Below are 15,369 nucleotides of genomic sequence, written 5' to 3'. Positions count from 1 at the left end.
AGCCATTCTGGAGAGCAATTTGGAACTATGCCCAAAAAGTTATCAAACTGTGCATACCCTTTGATCCAGCATTGCTGCTATTGGGCTTATATCCCAAAGAAATACTGAGGGGAAAGGGACCTGTATGTGCCAAAATGTTTGTGGCAGCTCTTTTCGTAGTGGCTAAAAAACTGGAAAATGAATGGATGTCCATCAATTGGAGAATGGTTGGGTAAATTATGGTATATGAAGGTTATGGAATATTATTGCTCTGTAAGAAATGACCCGCAGGACGAATACAGAGAGGTTTGGAAAGACTTACATCAACTGATGCTGAGTGAAATGAATAGAACCAGAAGATCGCTACACTTCAATGCTGTATGAAGATGTATTCTGATGGAAGTGGATATCTTCAACATAAAGAAGATCCAACTCACTTCCAGCTGATCAGTGATGGACAGAAACAACTACACCCAGAGAAGGAACACTGGGAAGTGAATGTAAATTGTTAACACTACTGTCTATCTACCCAGGTTACTTATACCTTTGGAATCTAATACTTAACATGCAACAAGAAAATTGGATTTACACACATATATTGTATCTAGGTTATACTGTAACACATGCAAAATGTATGGGATTGCCTGTCATCTAGGGCAGGGAGTAGAAGTAGGGAGGGGATAATTTGGAAAAATGAATACAAGGGTTAATGTTATTAAAAACATACTCATGCATTTATATTGTGAAAAAAATTTATAATTATAAAAAATAAAATAAAATATAAGCTCTTTGATGAAAATAAATAAATAAATGAACGATCTTAAATCATGCAAACTTGGGGAAAAAAAATAAAAATAAAAAATACAAGCAAAACCTCTCTTCCAGGCAGTTAACCCATCTAATTCCTTCTGGTTTATGACTTTTGGGATTTATCCTCATTATCTGGCAATTAAATTGGAGCTGGTTGCACTGGACACTGCCCTATTGGTTTAAAAAATCTGCATTCTCCCCAATCATAATCCCTTTCTCCTATATGATTGCTTTTCTGCTGGTTGATCACATTAGAGTCCTGACCACCTGAATACTCTCTGGGTGTAAACTCAGCTACTACCATTCTCCACCTGTCTTTTGATTGAGGTCTTGGAGTTGGGCCCCCACCTCTCATTTCCTTGTGTCAATCTATATTCTGAGAGCCCAATGGAAGCTCTTGTGGCATTTTGGACCTGGGGCTTAGGTCTTCTCTCAGCCTGTCTTCTCACTCTATCTCCATATCTACACTGAACCAATTTACACTGTCCAATTTTTCCACATTGAAAACATCAATGAATTTCTCTAGAAGTCCTTTGACCAGAGAGACCCTGTCTTCCCATGTTCAGCATGGTCTGGGTATAATAAGCATTTGTGTCCACTGTAGCACAGTGTCTTATGATCTCCTCTATAGAAACATCTTTGTGTAGTCCCCATATAATTCTTTTGCAAACCTCATTGGCATTTTCCTTAGTCAAATGTCTGGTCATTATTTCTGTAGATGCATTTTCTCCAGTGGTTCTTGTGACGGCAGTTTGCAGACATTCCACAAAATCTGCAAAGGGCTCATTGGGACCTTGCTCCATTTTTGGGAAGGCTTTACCTTCATTTTTTTGTCTGGGGTTGGAAACCCCAAGCTTTTATTGCAGTCTTAGAAATTTGCTCATACATTGTTATGGGATAATTAATCTGTGCTGAATTTTCTCCATACTGACCTTCACCTATGAGTTGGTCAAAAGTAACTTGTACATTAACTCCTGCTTGCCTGTTGCATCTGACTTGAATCCTACATAATTCATGATACTCTGAAAGCCACAACAAGTTTTGTCCAGATTCTAAACATGTCCTTGCTATGGATTTCCAGTCATTAGCGATTAGGATTTCATAAGCCAAATTATCTAGTAACATCTTAATATAAGATGATGCATCCCCATAAAGAGTACAACCTTTTTTCAAATCCTTAATTTTATCCAAATCAAAAGGAGTTTATCTTCTCCTTTTTTGACCTAAAAAGCCAAGCTCTTCAATCACAGGGCATGCATCTATATTTAAATCAGATATATCCTCTCCTTCATTTTTTGCTTTAACCAATGCTTTTTCTAATCTTGTCATAGGATGCTTAATAGGTGGTTCTGTTTCCATTACTGCCTCTCCCCCTCGTCCTTTTCTCTCCATCCATGAAGGGTTAATTGAGGGAGGTACATCAGGGAATTGGAAACAATTTAATTTCTCCCGCTGTGAATTCTTATCTGATTCTTTGTCCCTTTCACCTAGTTTAGTTGGCACCTCCCCCTCTGCTCTTTCTTCTTTTTCCTTATTCTACAACTTATATAATTTCCTAAGCCAGTTGTATTAAATTGTGTGTATTAAGTGTGTCTTTAGAAATTGAATCAGTTCCATTTTTGTTGTAGTATTTACAAAGTTGCTCTCCTACTAATTTCCATTCCTCTATATCCAATTCTTTTTCCATAGAGAACCAAGGAGATATGTACTGCACAGTTTCTAAAAGTTCAATGATATGCTCCAAAATTATAATCAAACCTTGGCTTTTTATAACCCTGACAATGCTCTCTACACATTTTCCTTGAAGCTAAACAGAATGCTGTTTTCTAAACATCTGCCCCATTTCAGTTGAAATATTACTTTAGCTCTTTAACAAAATTTCCTTATTGTACTCACCCTAATTTCCGGGTCAGAGAGACTTTTCCACTGGATCAGGATCATGTCTGTCCTATGTTTGGGTGCCAAAATGTAGTGTTCTCTTCTCTACAAATATAATCATTCTCTGGGAGCAGGTTTCTTGGGGAGCTTCTAGAAGCAGCCTTAGTTTCAGTTCAGTTTAATAATCCCAAATGCATCTAGGAGTCCAAATCCTTTACTGTCTCTTTCCAAATCTTATCTCCTTCACTTGGGGCCCGGCTAGTTTTCTGGAGGCCTTCTGCATCTTGGTTTCAGTGTTCTCCACAGGACAGCCTGCCACCACTTCTCTGTCTTTCTTCATTCTGCCTGACTTATGAATCTCCTTGACTGAATCCTGACTCTGAATCTCCCAAAGTCCCCTTTGGCCCTAAGAACTTCTTGCTTGTATGCTGCACACTGAGTACACACCAATCATTACATCACTAGGAAACCATTATTTATTGTAGGAGTAAATCAATGCTGAATTAGATTTAACCATTGTCTCATCAATTCCACTCAGTACTTTGTTTCAAGTTCTGGCACATAACATCTCCTTGTAGGATCAAATTATTCATATTGAACTATGCTAAATTAGATAATTATTGTCTCTATCCATTCCAGTGACTTAGCACCTTGTAAGAATCCTAACAATTCCACATGGGAACTTATACGGTTACTAATCAGATACCTAACTTACAATTGGACAAGGTGAATACTCTGAAACTATTTCAGAAACTAGTTGGACAAATTCAGTGATTAAGGGTCCATGCATTTATTCCTATTTCTTTGATGTAGCCTTTATATGACATCTTGAAAGGATGTAAGAGATACCCAGAGCCCATTAATATCATATCAGATAGCTTATATGCTGTCCAAGTGCTCAGAGGTATTGAGCATCCTGTCTCCAGGATCCCTTGTCTCCAGGCACAGTAGGTAGGTTTGACCATTTCACTTCCTGAGAGTACTTACAAAACAGTGTTCATTCATACACTGATGTGGGAAACTAGGGAATGTGTAGATAATATCCCAGTCACTAATACAGGTAGACAATGTGTGACTTATCAACAAGAAGAAAAAGTAGCATCAGATTTACTGATACAGACTCCTAATAAGCAATCTGGTGATAGTCACCCAGATTCTGACTCCAAGCAACAAAAACCAGGAATATACTTGACAGTAGCTGTGACAGCTGACCAACCTATGTTCACTATCGATATAAATGGCATATTATTAAAAGGAGGGGTAGACACGGTGAAAATTGTACAGTTATTAGAGGTGCCAACTGGCCCAGTCACTGGCCAAAGATTAAGGCAGACACCTACATGGCTGGTGTAGGAAGATCAATAACAGCTGAAGTTAGTGCTACCCCTTTGAAATAGATATTTGAAGATGAAACAGAAGTTTTACTCCTTTTATAGTTGAAAAAATCCCCATCAATCTGTGGAGAAGAGACAATAATTAGGATTACAAATGAGTACTTTGGTTATTTAGGCAGGGCTCTGTTGAAGGTCTGCCTACACTTCCACCTGTTCCTATCCAATGGAAAAGTGATACAGCAGTGTGGATAGAATAGTGGCCTTTAGCCATAGATAACATTCAAGCCTTATTAGATATAATACAGGAGCAACTTGACCAAAGACAACCTTCTCTAAGTCCTTGGAATTCCCCAGTACTTGTTGTAAGAAAGAAATCTGGAAAATAGAGGATGTTAACTGATTTAAGAAAGGTAAATGAACAGATGGAAACTATGGGAACTCTTCAACCTGGACTTCCATCTCCTACTCAATTGCCTAGAGAATGGTTTCTTTGGGTTATAGACATTAAGATTGTTAATATTCTATCCCTCTAGATAAGGAGGATATGAAAAGTTTTGCCTTTTCAGTGTCCAGTGTTAATTTAGCTGAGCCTTAGAAAAGATATGAATGGACAGTTTTGCCACAGGGAATGAAAAACAGTCCTACTATGTGTCAAATGTATGTGGCTGCTGCTCTTACTCCAGTAGGAAAAGCATTTCCAAAAGTTATGTTATTACATTACATGGATGATATATTGAGATGTGCACCTGAGGAACAAATGTTAGAAGCATGTCTACAAAAGACCATAGAAACACTTAAGGAAATACAAATCACACATAGTTTGAGAAAAAAAATCAAAGACATGCTCCTTTTCAATATTTAGGATATGAGATATAACCTAAAGTGCTTACAGTACAAAAATCTTAAGAACAGAGAAGCTAAACACCTTAAATGACTTTCAGAAATTGATAGGAGATATTCAATGGATATGTCCAGTGTTAGGCTTGATTCCTATCAATTGCAACCATTATACGACATTTTAAGGAGAGACAGTGCTTTAAACTCACCACGCCAGCTTACAAAAGAAACTCAATAGGTTTTGAGAGAAGTTGAACTTGCTTTATCCAATGTGGTTGAAAGAGTCACTCAAAAACCCCTGTAAATAGTAGTTTTTGCTACACAAGAGGCACCTACAGCAGTCCTTTATCAAGGAGACAGTGTGATAGAGTGGGTGAACCTCCCAGCACAACCAGAGCAAATCCTTACTCCTTGCCCAGTGCATGTGGTTAGGATTTTATTAAAGGCCATTAAGTGAGCAGTATAATTATCTGGGATAAGACCTGACAAGATATACACCTTTTATACTAATGCAAAAATTTAATATATGCTGTGAAACCATCCCAGAGTGGTAAATTTTATTGGCCACAGCTTCAAATTTTACACACGGGTCTCCATTAAATATAACCAGACTATTAAATAATTGGCAATGGATTATTGAAGAAAAAGTTTCTAAAATTCGTCTTAAAGGACCAGATATCTTTACAGATGCATCAAAACATAATATTTGTACTATATACTCTAGTGACTTAATTACAAAGAGAGTAGTCAGAACTCCTTTTCAGCCCACTCAGCAGAATGAATTGTATGCAATCATTCTAGCTCTTTCTTTTTATCCAGGAGATATGAATATAATATCTGATTTAGCCTATTCAATAGGTGTGGTACAACATTACCACAGCCCAAATAAAATTTGTAGCTTCTAATATATTTCAGCTCTTTAAGGAACTCCAAGAGGAAGTGAGAAAGCATCCAAGTAAGATTTATATCTTGCATGTCCACTTACATAGAGGACTTCCAAGTCCTATTTTTGATGGTAATTCAAAGGCAGATAGCCTTCTAACTATGTTGGCCAATACTACTTTATTTCAAGAAGCCCAAGAATCTCATTTTAAACATCATCAGGCTGCTTGAGCTTTACGTTTACAATTTGGAACAACAAGAGAGAAAGCTAGGAGCATAGTAAAAGCCTGTACACTTTGCATTCCTTTCCACACTCCCACACGTGGTTTGAGACCCAATGAAATTTGGCAAATGAATGTGACCCATTATAAATCTTGTGGTAGTCTCTCTTTTATCCATGTTGTGGTAAATACCTTTTCAGGATTTACTTTTGCAATGCCAGAAGCAAAAGAGACAGCCTGAGTGGTTACTGAATTACTTATACAAGCATTTGCAATTATGGGTGTGCCACAAGCAATAAAAACAGACAATGGACCTGCATACACTTCTAAACATTTTGCACACTTTTGTGTACAGTATAAGATTTTACACACTACTGGCATACCCTTTAATCCTCAAGGACAGGCAATAGTAGAGAGGAGAAACAGAGACATTAAGAGGCTATTCTAAAAACAAAAGAAAAGGGGAGCCACAGGTAATCCCAGAGAACTTCTAAATCTAGCTCTTTATACTATTAACTTCTTGATTTTTGACAAAGATGAACTGGCTCCAGAAGACAGGTTTTATAACCTACTGCAAGGGCAGTGTCTAATGTGAGTAGCTCCACTATCTTTAGATAATCTCCAGGTGATGTGGAGAGACCCAGAAAGTGGTGAATGGAAGGGAGCAGATAGGTTAACTGCTTGGGGAAGAGGATTTGCTTGTATCTCCACAGATGGAGAAGGAATCAGATAGGTGCCAACAAGCTGGATTCACCTTGTCTATTGGAGAGAGACAGAACAGATCCTTGAAATGAAAGGGAAGACCCAAGAAACATCCAGTGGTTCCGTTGCTGACTGTGCCCACTACTGAAAGAGCATGGCAGTGATGGTGTTTGAGTCAGAGACATAAAAAATTGTTGGACTTCAAAATCCTCAGGAATCTTTGGAATCCCTGAGACATGAAAAGATTGTTGTAGGTCTTTAAAACCCTCAAGAATCATTGGATTCTCTGGAACATTATATGATTGTTGTAGGACTTGAAAACCTTTAGGAATCATTGGATTCTTTGAGACATGATAAGTTTGTTGTAGGACTTCAAAACCCTCAAGAATCATTGGATTCTCTGAGACATGATAAGACTGTTGTAGGACTTCAAAATCTGCAGGAATCATTGGATTCCTTAACACATAAAAAAACCTGTTACAGGACTTCAAAAACTTGCAGGGATCATTGGATTCCCTGACATGTGAAGCAATGGACAGTAGAATGGTTTTGGACTATCTATTGGCTCCTGAAGATGGCATATGTGTGACTGTTGTTTACATACCCTCCTTCTTAGGACTTCTGGAAATCTTTTACAACATCATGTTGATTTATATTGTTTGTTATATCCACTCATATGAAAGAGTGTTCCAAATCACTACTGATCAGAGAAATGAAAATTAAGACAACTCTGAGATACCACTACACACCTGTCAGATTGGCTAAGGTGATAGGAACAAATAATAATGAATGTTGGAGGGGATGTGGGAAAACTGGGACACTAATGCATTGTTGGTGGAGTTGTGAAAGAATCCAACCATTCTGGAGAGCAATCTGGAGTTATGCCCAAAAAAGTTATCAAACTGTGTATACCCTTTGATCCAGCAGTGCTACTACTGGGGTTATATCCCAAAGAAATACTAAAGATGAGAAAGAGACCTGTATGTGCCAAAATATTTGTGGCAGCCCTTTTAATAGAGGCTAGAAACTGGAAAATGAATGGATGTCCATCAATTGGAGAATGGTTGGGTAAATTATGATATATGAATGTTGTGGAATAATATTGCTCTGTAAGAAATGACCAGCAGGATGAATACAGAGAGGTTTGGAGAGACTTGCATGAAATGATGCTGAGTGAAATGAGCAGAACCAGGAGATCACTATACACTTCAACAACAATACTGTATGAAGATATATTCTGATGGAAGTGGATATCTTCAACATAAAGAAGATCCAACTCACTTCCAGTTTATTGCCATTACATATGATGTTTACTGACAGTTTTAAATATATGCTCCTGATTATTTTAAGGAATAATCCATTTATTCCTATACTCTCAAGAGTTTTTAGTAGGAATGGATGTTGGATTTTATCAAGTGCTTTTTCTGCATCTATTGAGATGATAATATGGTTTTTATTAATTTGATTATTAATATGGTCAATTATACTAATAGTTTTCCAAATATTAAACCAGCCCTGCATTCCTGGTATAAATCCTACTTGATCATAGTGTATTATCTGGGGATGATTTTCTGAAGTCTTTTTGCTAATATCTTATTTAAGATTTTAGCATCAATATTCATTAAGGAGATTGGTCTATAGTTTTCTTTCTCAGTTTTCAACCTACCTGGTTCTAGGTATCAACACCATGTCTGTGTCATAAAAGGAGTTTGGTAGGACTCCTTTATCCCCTATTTTTTCAAATAATTTATATAACATTGGGGCTAATTGTTCTTTAAATGTTTGGTAGAATTCACATGTAAATACATCTGGTGCTGGGGATTTTTTCCTGGGGAGTTGATTAATAGCTTGTTCTATTTCTTTTTCTGAAATGGGACTATTTAATCAGTTTACCTCCTCCTCTGTTAATCTAGGAAGCCTATATTTCTGGAGGTAGTCATCCATTTCACTTAAGTTATGAAATTTATCGGCATAAAGTTGGGCAAAGTAACTCATTATTTCTCTAATTGCCTCTTCATTGGTGGACAGTTCCCCATTTTCATTTTTAAGATTAACAATTTGATTTTCCTCTTTCCTTTTTCTGATCAGATTTACCAAAGGTTTATCTATTTTATTGGCTTTTTCATAAAACCAACTCTTAGTTTTATTTATTAATTCAATAGTTTTTTTTTTTATTTTCAATATTATTGATTTCTTCTTTTAATTTTAGAATTTCAAGTTTAGTTTTTGGTTGGGTGTTTTTAATTTGATCTTTTTTTAGCTTTTTAAGTTGCAGGCCCAATTCATTAATCTTCTCTTTCTCTATTTTATTCAAGTAAGCCTCTAAAGATATAAAATTTCCCCTTATTAACACTTTAGCTGCATCCCACAAATTTTGGTATGATGTCTCATCGTTGTCATTACCTTGGGTGAAATTATTAATTGTTTCTATAATTTGCTGTTTCACCCAGTCATTCTTTAAGATGAGATTATTTAGTTTCCAATTACTTTTTGGTCTATTTACCCCTAACTTCTTGTTGAATGTAGTTTTTATTGCATTGTGATCTGAGAAGAATGCATTTACTATTTCTGCCTTCCTGCATTTAATTTTGAGATCTTTATGTCCCAATATAAGGTCAATTTTTTGTATAGGTTACATGAACTGCTGAGAAGAAAGTATACTCCTTTCTATCACCATTCAGTTTTCTCCAAAGATCTATCATACCTAGTTTTTCTAATGTTCTATTTACCTCTTTAATTTCTTTCTTATTTGTTTTGTGGTTTAATTTATCTAATTCTGAGAGTGCAAAGTTGAGATCTCCCACTATTATAGTTTTGTTGTCTATTTCTTCTTGCAACTCTCTTAACTTTTCCTTTAGGAGGAAAACTAGAGATCATTATTGATCAAAGAATAGAAATTTTTGATTACATCAAATTAAAAAGTTTTTGCACAAACAAAAATAATGCAAACAAGATTAGAAGGGAAGTAACAAATTGCAAAAACATTTTTACAGTTAAAGGTTCTGATAAAGGCCTCATCTCCAAAATATACAGAGAATTGACTTTAATTTACAAGAAATCAAGCCATTCTCCAATTGATAAATGGTCAAAGGATATAAACAGACAATTTTCAGATGATGAAATTAAAACTATTTCCACTCATATGAGTGTTCCAAATCACTATTGATCAGAGAAATGCAAATTAAGACAACTCTGAGATACCACTACACACCTGTCAGATTGGCTTAGATGACAGGAACAAATAATGATGAATGTTGGAGGGCCTGTGGGAAAACTGGGACACTAATGCATTGTTGGTGGAGTTGTGAAAGAATCCAAGCATTCTGGAGAGCCATCTGGAACTATGCTCCAAAAGTTATCAAATTGTGCATACCCTTTGATCCAGCAGTGTTACTACTGGGCTTATATCCCAAAGAGATTTTAAAGAATGGAAAGGGACCTGTATGTGCAAGAATGTTTGTGGCAGCCCTCTTTGTAGTGGCCAGAAACTGGAAAATGAATGGATGTCCGTCAATTGGAGAATGGTTGGGTAAATTATGGTCTATGAATGTTATGGAATATTATTGTTCCGTAAGAAATGACCAACAGGATGAATACAGAGAGGATTAGAGAGACTTATATGAACTGATGCTGAGTGAAATGAGTAGAACCAAGAGATCATTATACACTTCAACAACGATACTGTATGAGGATGTATTCTGATGGAAGTGCATATCTTTAAGAAAGAGAAGATCTTATTCAGTTCCAATTGATGGACAAAATCAGCTATACCCAGAAAAGGCACACTTGGAAATGAATGTTAACTGTATTTTTTTTTGTTTGTTTTGTTTTTCTTCCTAGATTATTTTTACCTTCCAAATACAATTCTTTCTTTGCAACAACAACAAGAACAAAATTCAGTTCTGCACATATATATTTTACCTATTTAATATGTATGGGAATGCCTGCCATCTTGGGGAGGGAGTGGAGGGAAAGAGGGGAAAAATTCAGAACAGAAAGGAGTACAAGGATTAATGTAAAAAAAAAAAATTACCTATGTACTGTCAAAAGAAAAAAAGTTATAAGTATAAATTAAAAAAAAAAACTTTTCCTTTAGGAAGTTAGATGGTATACCACTTGGTGCATATATGTTTAATATTGATATGGCTTCATTGTCCTTTTAGCAGGATAAAATTTCCTTCTTTATCTCTTTTAATTAGATCAATTTCTGCTTTTGCTTGATCTGAGATAAGGATGGCAATCCCTGCTTTTTTTGGCTTCACCTGAAGCATAATAGATTCTGCTCCAATCTTTTACCTTTACTCTGTATGTATCTCCCTGCTTTAAGTGTGTTTCCTGTAAACAACATATTGTAGGGTTCTGACTTTTGATCCAATCTGCTATCCGTCTCCGTTTAATGGGAGAGTTCATCCCATTCATATTTACAGTTAAAATGACTAATTCTGTATTTCCTGCCATCCTATTATCCCCTGATTATGTTTTTTTTCCCCCTTGTCCTCCCTGAACCCTTCCCCAGTATTGAATTTATGGACCCCATTTGTGACGCACAGCCCTCCCTTTTTAGTATCCATCCCCTCTTCTTTTAACTCCTTTCCCCTTTCTTGTATGATTCTCTTATTCCCCTTTTCCTTTTCCCTTTTCCTCTCTCCCCTTGTAATGAGGTGAGAGAGAATTCTCTGAAAAACAAATATGTCAATTATTTACTCTTTGAGCCTACTCTGATGAGAGTAAGATTCACACAATGTTTCTCCCCCTCTCTAAATTCCCTCAGATGTGGTAGATTTTCTATGCCTTTTCCTGGGATGTAGTTTCCCTCTTTTTATCTCTCCTTTCCCTTTTTCTGATACTAACCCATTCCCTTTTAGTACTTCCCTTTTTTATGTTATATCAATAAAATCAAATTATCCATGTGGACTTTCTGTATATTCACAACAGAGATACAGTTCTCAAGAGTTCTTTTTACCTTTTTATGCTTCTCTTGAGTCTTGTGGATATAGATCAAATTTTTTGTTTAAGTCTGTTTTTTTTTTTTTTTCTTAGAAACAAATGGAATTCCTCTGTTTCATTAGATGACCATCTTCTTCTATGGAAGAAAATGCTAAACTTAGCTGGGTAGTTTATTCTTGGTTGCAATCCTTGATCTTTTGCCTTTTGGAATATCAGGTTCCAGGCCCTTCGATCTTTTAATGTGGAAGGCAGCCAGATCTTGAGTGAACCTTATTGTGGCACCTTGATATTTGAATTGCTTTTTTCCTAGCTGCTTGCAATAATTTTTCCTTAGTTTGGTAGTTCTGCAGCTTAGCCACAATATTCTGTGGAGTTCTTTTTTTAGGGTTTTTTTTTTTCAGATGTTCAATGAAATCTTTCAATGCCTATTTTCCCTGCTGTTTCTATTATCTCTGGATAGCTCTCTTTGATGATTTCCTCTAAAATAGAATCTAGGCTCTTTTTTTCATCATAATTTTCAGGAAGTCCAATGATCCTCAGATTATCTCTCCTAGATCTATTTTCCAGATCTATAGATTCTCCCAGTAAATATTTGATGTTATCCTCTAGCTTTTCATTTTTTGTTTGTTTGTTTTGTTTTGTTTGACTGATTCTTGGTTTCTCAATGAATCATTCATTTCTATTTGTTCAGTCCTGATTTTAATGAGTTATATTCTTCATTCATATTTTTTAGTTCTTTTTGTATATGTCCAATTGAGTTTTTAAATGAATTATTTTGCCCTGTTGAATTTTTTTCCATTTCACTATTTTTTTTAATGAGTTATTTTCTTTTTCCAAATCACAAATCCTACTTTCTTGGGAATTTTTTATTTTTCCAATTCAGAAGTCCTATTTTCCTGTGATTTTTTTAACCTTTTCTAATTCACAAACTTTGTTTCCCTGCAACTCCTGTGAATTCTTTATTTTTTCCAACTCAAATTTCAGGACATTGTTATTCTCTATCATAGCTTCTCTTTCCTTTCCCCATTTTTCTTAAAACTTTCTTAACTTTTTATTAGTGTCTTCTAGGAGAGAGTTATGTGATGGGGGGCAGGTATCATTCCCCTTTAGGGTGTTTTCTGGAGACTGTCTGCTGTTAGCCTTCTCAGGGTTGGATACCGGCTCTTTCTCTGTATAGAAGGTGTCAATTGTTCTCTTTAGCTTGTTACTCATTGTTAACACTCTGTTGGGGGTCTGCCCTTGGGTATGAAATTTATCAGCTTCCTCCCAGTCTAGATGGATGCAGCAATAAGAGAGAGCTCTGGGAGAGAGTTCCCCTCTCCCCTCCCCAGAAATGCCTCAGAATTGTTTAGCATGGCTGCACTGCAAGGAGTGCCCAATGAGGAACCCCTCTGTGTGGCCTAGCAACTGCCCTGAGGTTTAAGGCTGAACAGTGAAAGCATCACAAACCCCAGCCAAAGCCTTATGTGGGGCCATGGATATTAGCAGCTGATGTGAAAAGCCCCTATGCTCAGTTCCTGCTGAACAAGTTCCACTGCTCTGGGAGTTCCGCTGCTGCTGGAGTTTCGCTACTGCTAGAATTCCACTGCCTCAGGCTGAGCCCAGAACTATGTGGATTAGAAGCTGCCCGGAGCTGTGTCCCCCACTGTTCAGGTTCTTAACTGCTCCAAGGAAAAGCCCTGGACAGCAGAAGGTGGCTGCGCAGCCATTCCGAGATTGGTGTTAAGTCACTTCCGGATTGGGGTGGTTCTAGGATCTGGCTTTATATTTTAAAGTGGCTTGATTTCTCTTTTGATCTGCTGTTTTATAAGCAGAGTAGAGCTATCAGCCTGTGCCAGATTCCTCTATCTCAGTGGCTTCTCTGATCCCAGAGTTCTCCCCAGCCAATTTGGCACAATGTGCTAGTCCCTAGTCCAACCCTGTCTGTGCTGATCTTTTTTTCCTCCCCTTGGAACCAACCTTTTCTGTTGAAATTCCAGATTCTCTTCAGCTGGTAAGTTGTGCTTCTAATCCTTGTGGTTTTTATCAGTCCAGTGTTGTTTTTGAGGCTGATTTAACTAGTTGGTATTGAGGGAAGAAGGGAGCTTACAAATTTGCATGTATCTTCTCTGCCATCTTGGCTCTGCCCCACCCCATTTAGTGTCTTAAAAAAAATAAAGAACCATTTATTGCTCTGATTGAGGGACAGTCAACTAAAGGGTTATGATCTTGGACTATAATTTGCTGAAATTCTGAGCCTAAATTAACTAACCAAGACACAACTCAGAAAAAGAGATTAACCACATCAGTTACAAATAAAGTATTAGGGTCCTCCTCCTTCTCCCTTTCCCATCTCCTTCACCTCCTCTCCCTTCCTGGTTGCTTCTTGTTCTCCTCCCCTAATGGCAGCCCTGATCCTACATAAGGGAATGACTGACCAGGTATGCCAGTGAAAATAGGGTGCAAGCTCAGAAACCATTTCTGTAGCTCCACTTGTTGAGAAATTGATTTGAAAGCAACTCTTGTGTTTGGAACTGGCAGAGGGTTCCCGGATTTGACACCTCTGTTTTCTCAGATTGGGAACCCTTCATTGCTAAGTATCAAAGCAGCAAAACTGGAAACTATCTTGACTCTTATTGAAAACCAGAATGGAGCAATTTGTAATAACATCTTCTCCTGCTCAAAACCCTCCAAGACTGCTTTGTATGTGACTCCTTTGGATCGTGCCTCTGAGTTTGGAGGTGAGTTGCACGAAGATGGAGGAAAATTGCTCTGCACTTCTTGCAACGTGGTACTTAATCATGTTTGCAAGTCTGCCATGAGTGATCACCTCAAGTCTAAGACTCACACCAAAAGAAAGGCAGAGTTTGAAGAACAGAATGAAAGGAAGAAACAAAAGCCTCTAACAGCATCTCTTCAATGCAACAGTACTGCGCAGACAGAGAAAATCAATGTTATCCAGGACTTTGTGAAAATGTGCCTGGAAGCCAACATCCCACTTGAGAAGGCTGATTACCCAGCAGTTCATGCTTTTCTGTCTCGCCATGTGAAGAATGGTGGCTCCATACCTAAGTCAGACTAGCTAAGGAGAGCTTACCTCCCTGATGGGTATGAGAATGAGAATTAGCTCCTTAACTCACAAGATTGTTGAGAAAGGAGGTTACCATCATTGTAAACAAGACAAATGACGTGGAGTGTTAAAGTTATGTGTTGATTGTGTGGTTCATTTTTATATTTATTTCATTAAAATCATGTGATACAGAATAGTTTTGCAATGTGTATATAGCTGCGGAAGTGACAACCTCACTGCAGAACTTAGTGATAATTTAGCCACTGTTGGTATAAGACAGCACTTCAGTTTAGAGTGTGCTAGAATATCTAAAGCCTGATGGTTTTCTTTCAAACTGATGGTTTTCCCTAAAAGGTTATGCATTGAAAGTCCTGCCCTGTTTTTTACCATGTATGACTGTTCCTTAAGAAGTTCCTTTACATATTTAGAATGAAAAATAGCATAAGAAACTGAAACTGCTGCCAAGGAATACTGCTCATGATTAAAGTTTTTTTGTGGTTTTTGTTATTGGAGGGGTTTTTGGTCTTGTTAGATTACCTTCTAGTAGAATAAAATGTTGCTCTGTATTCTTAAAAAAATAAAAAAAATAAAGCATTAAAGGAAATCACAGATTTGCCAGAATCTCTACTAAAATTCCTCGAGAAAATGAAGCAAGAGTTAAAACTGATTATAAATAAAATAGAAAGCTCAAGAGGAAAGAGCAATAGGTTGTATGAGAGATCTATAGAAG

The 15,369-nt window shown here is 37.0% G+C and overlaps 1 pseudogene; it reads left to right on the top strand.

Moving 5' to 3' along the window:
- Positions 1 to 14,217: 14,217 nt before the first annotated feature.
- LOC141553563 (CGG triplet repeat-binding protein 1-like) lies at positions 14,218 to 14,720 on the top strand (annotated as a pseudogene).
- The last annotated feature ends 649 nt before the right edge of the window (positions 14,721 to 15,369 follow it).

The sequence above is a fragment of the Sminthopsis crassicaudata genome, chromosome 2 (genome assembly GCF_048593235.1).
Source record: "Sminthopsis crassicaudata isolate SCR6 chromosome 2, ASM4859323v1, whole genome shotgun sequence".
NCBI lineage: Eukaryota > Metazoa > Chordata > Mammalia > Dasyuromorphia > Dasyuridae > Sminthopsis > Sminthopsis crassicaudata.
The sequence above is the reverse complement of the archived record's forward strand: the minus strand, read 5'-3'. Positions and strand labels throughout refer to the sequence as shown.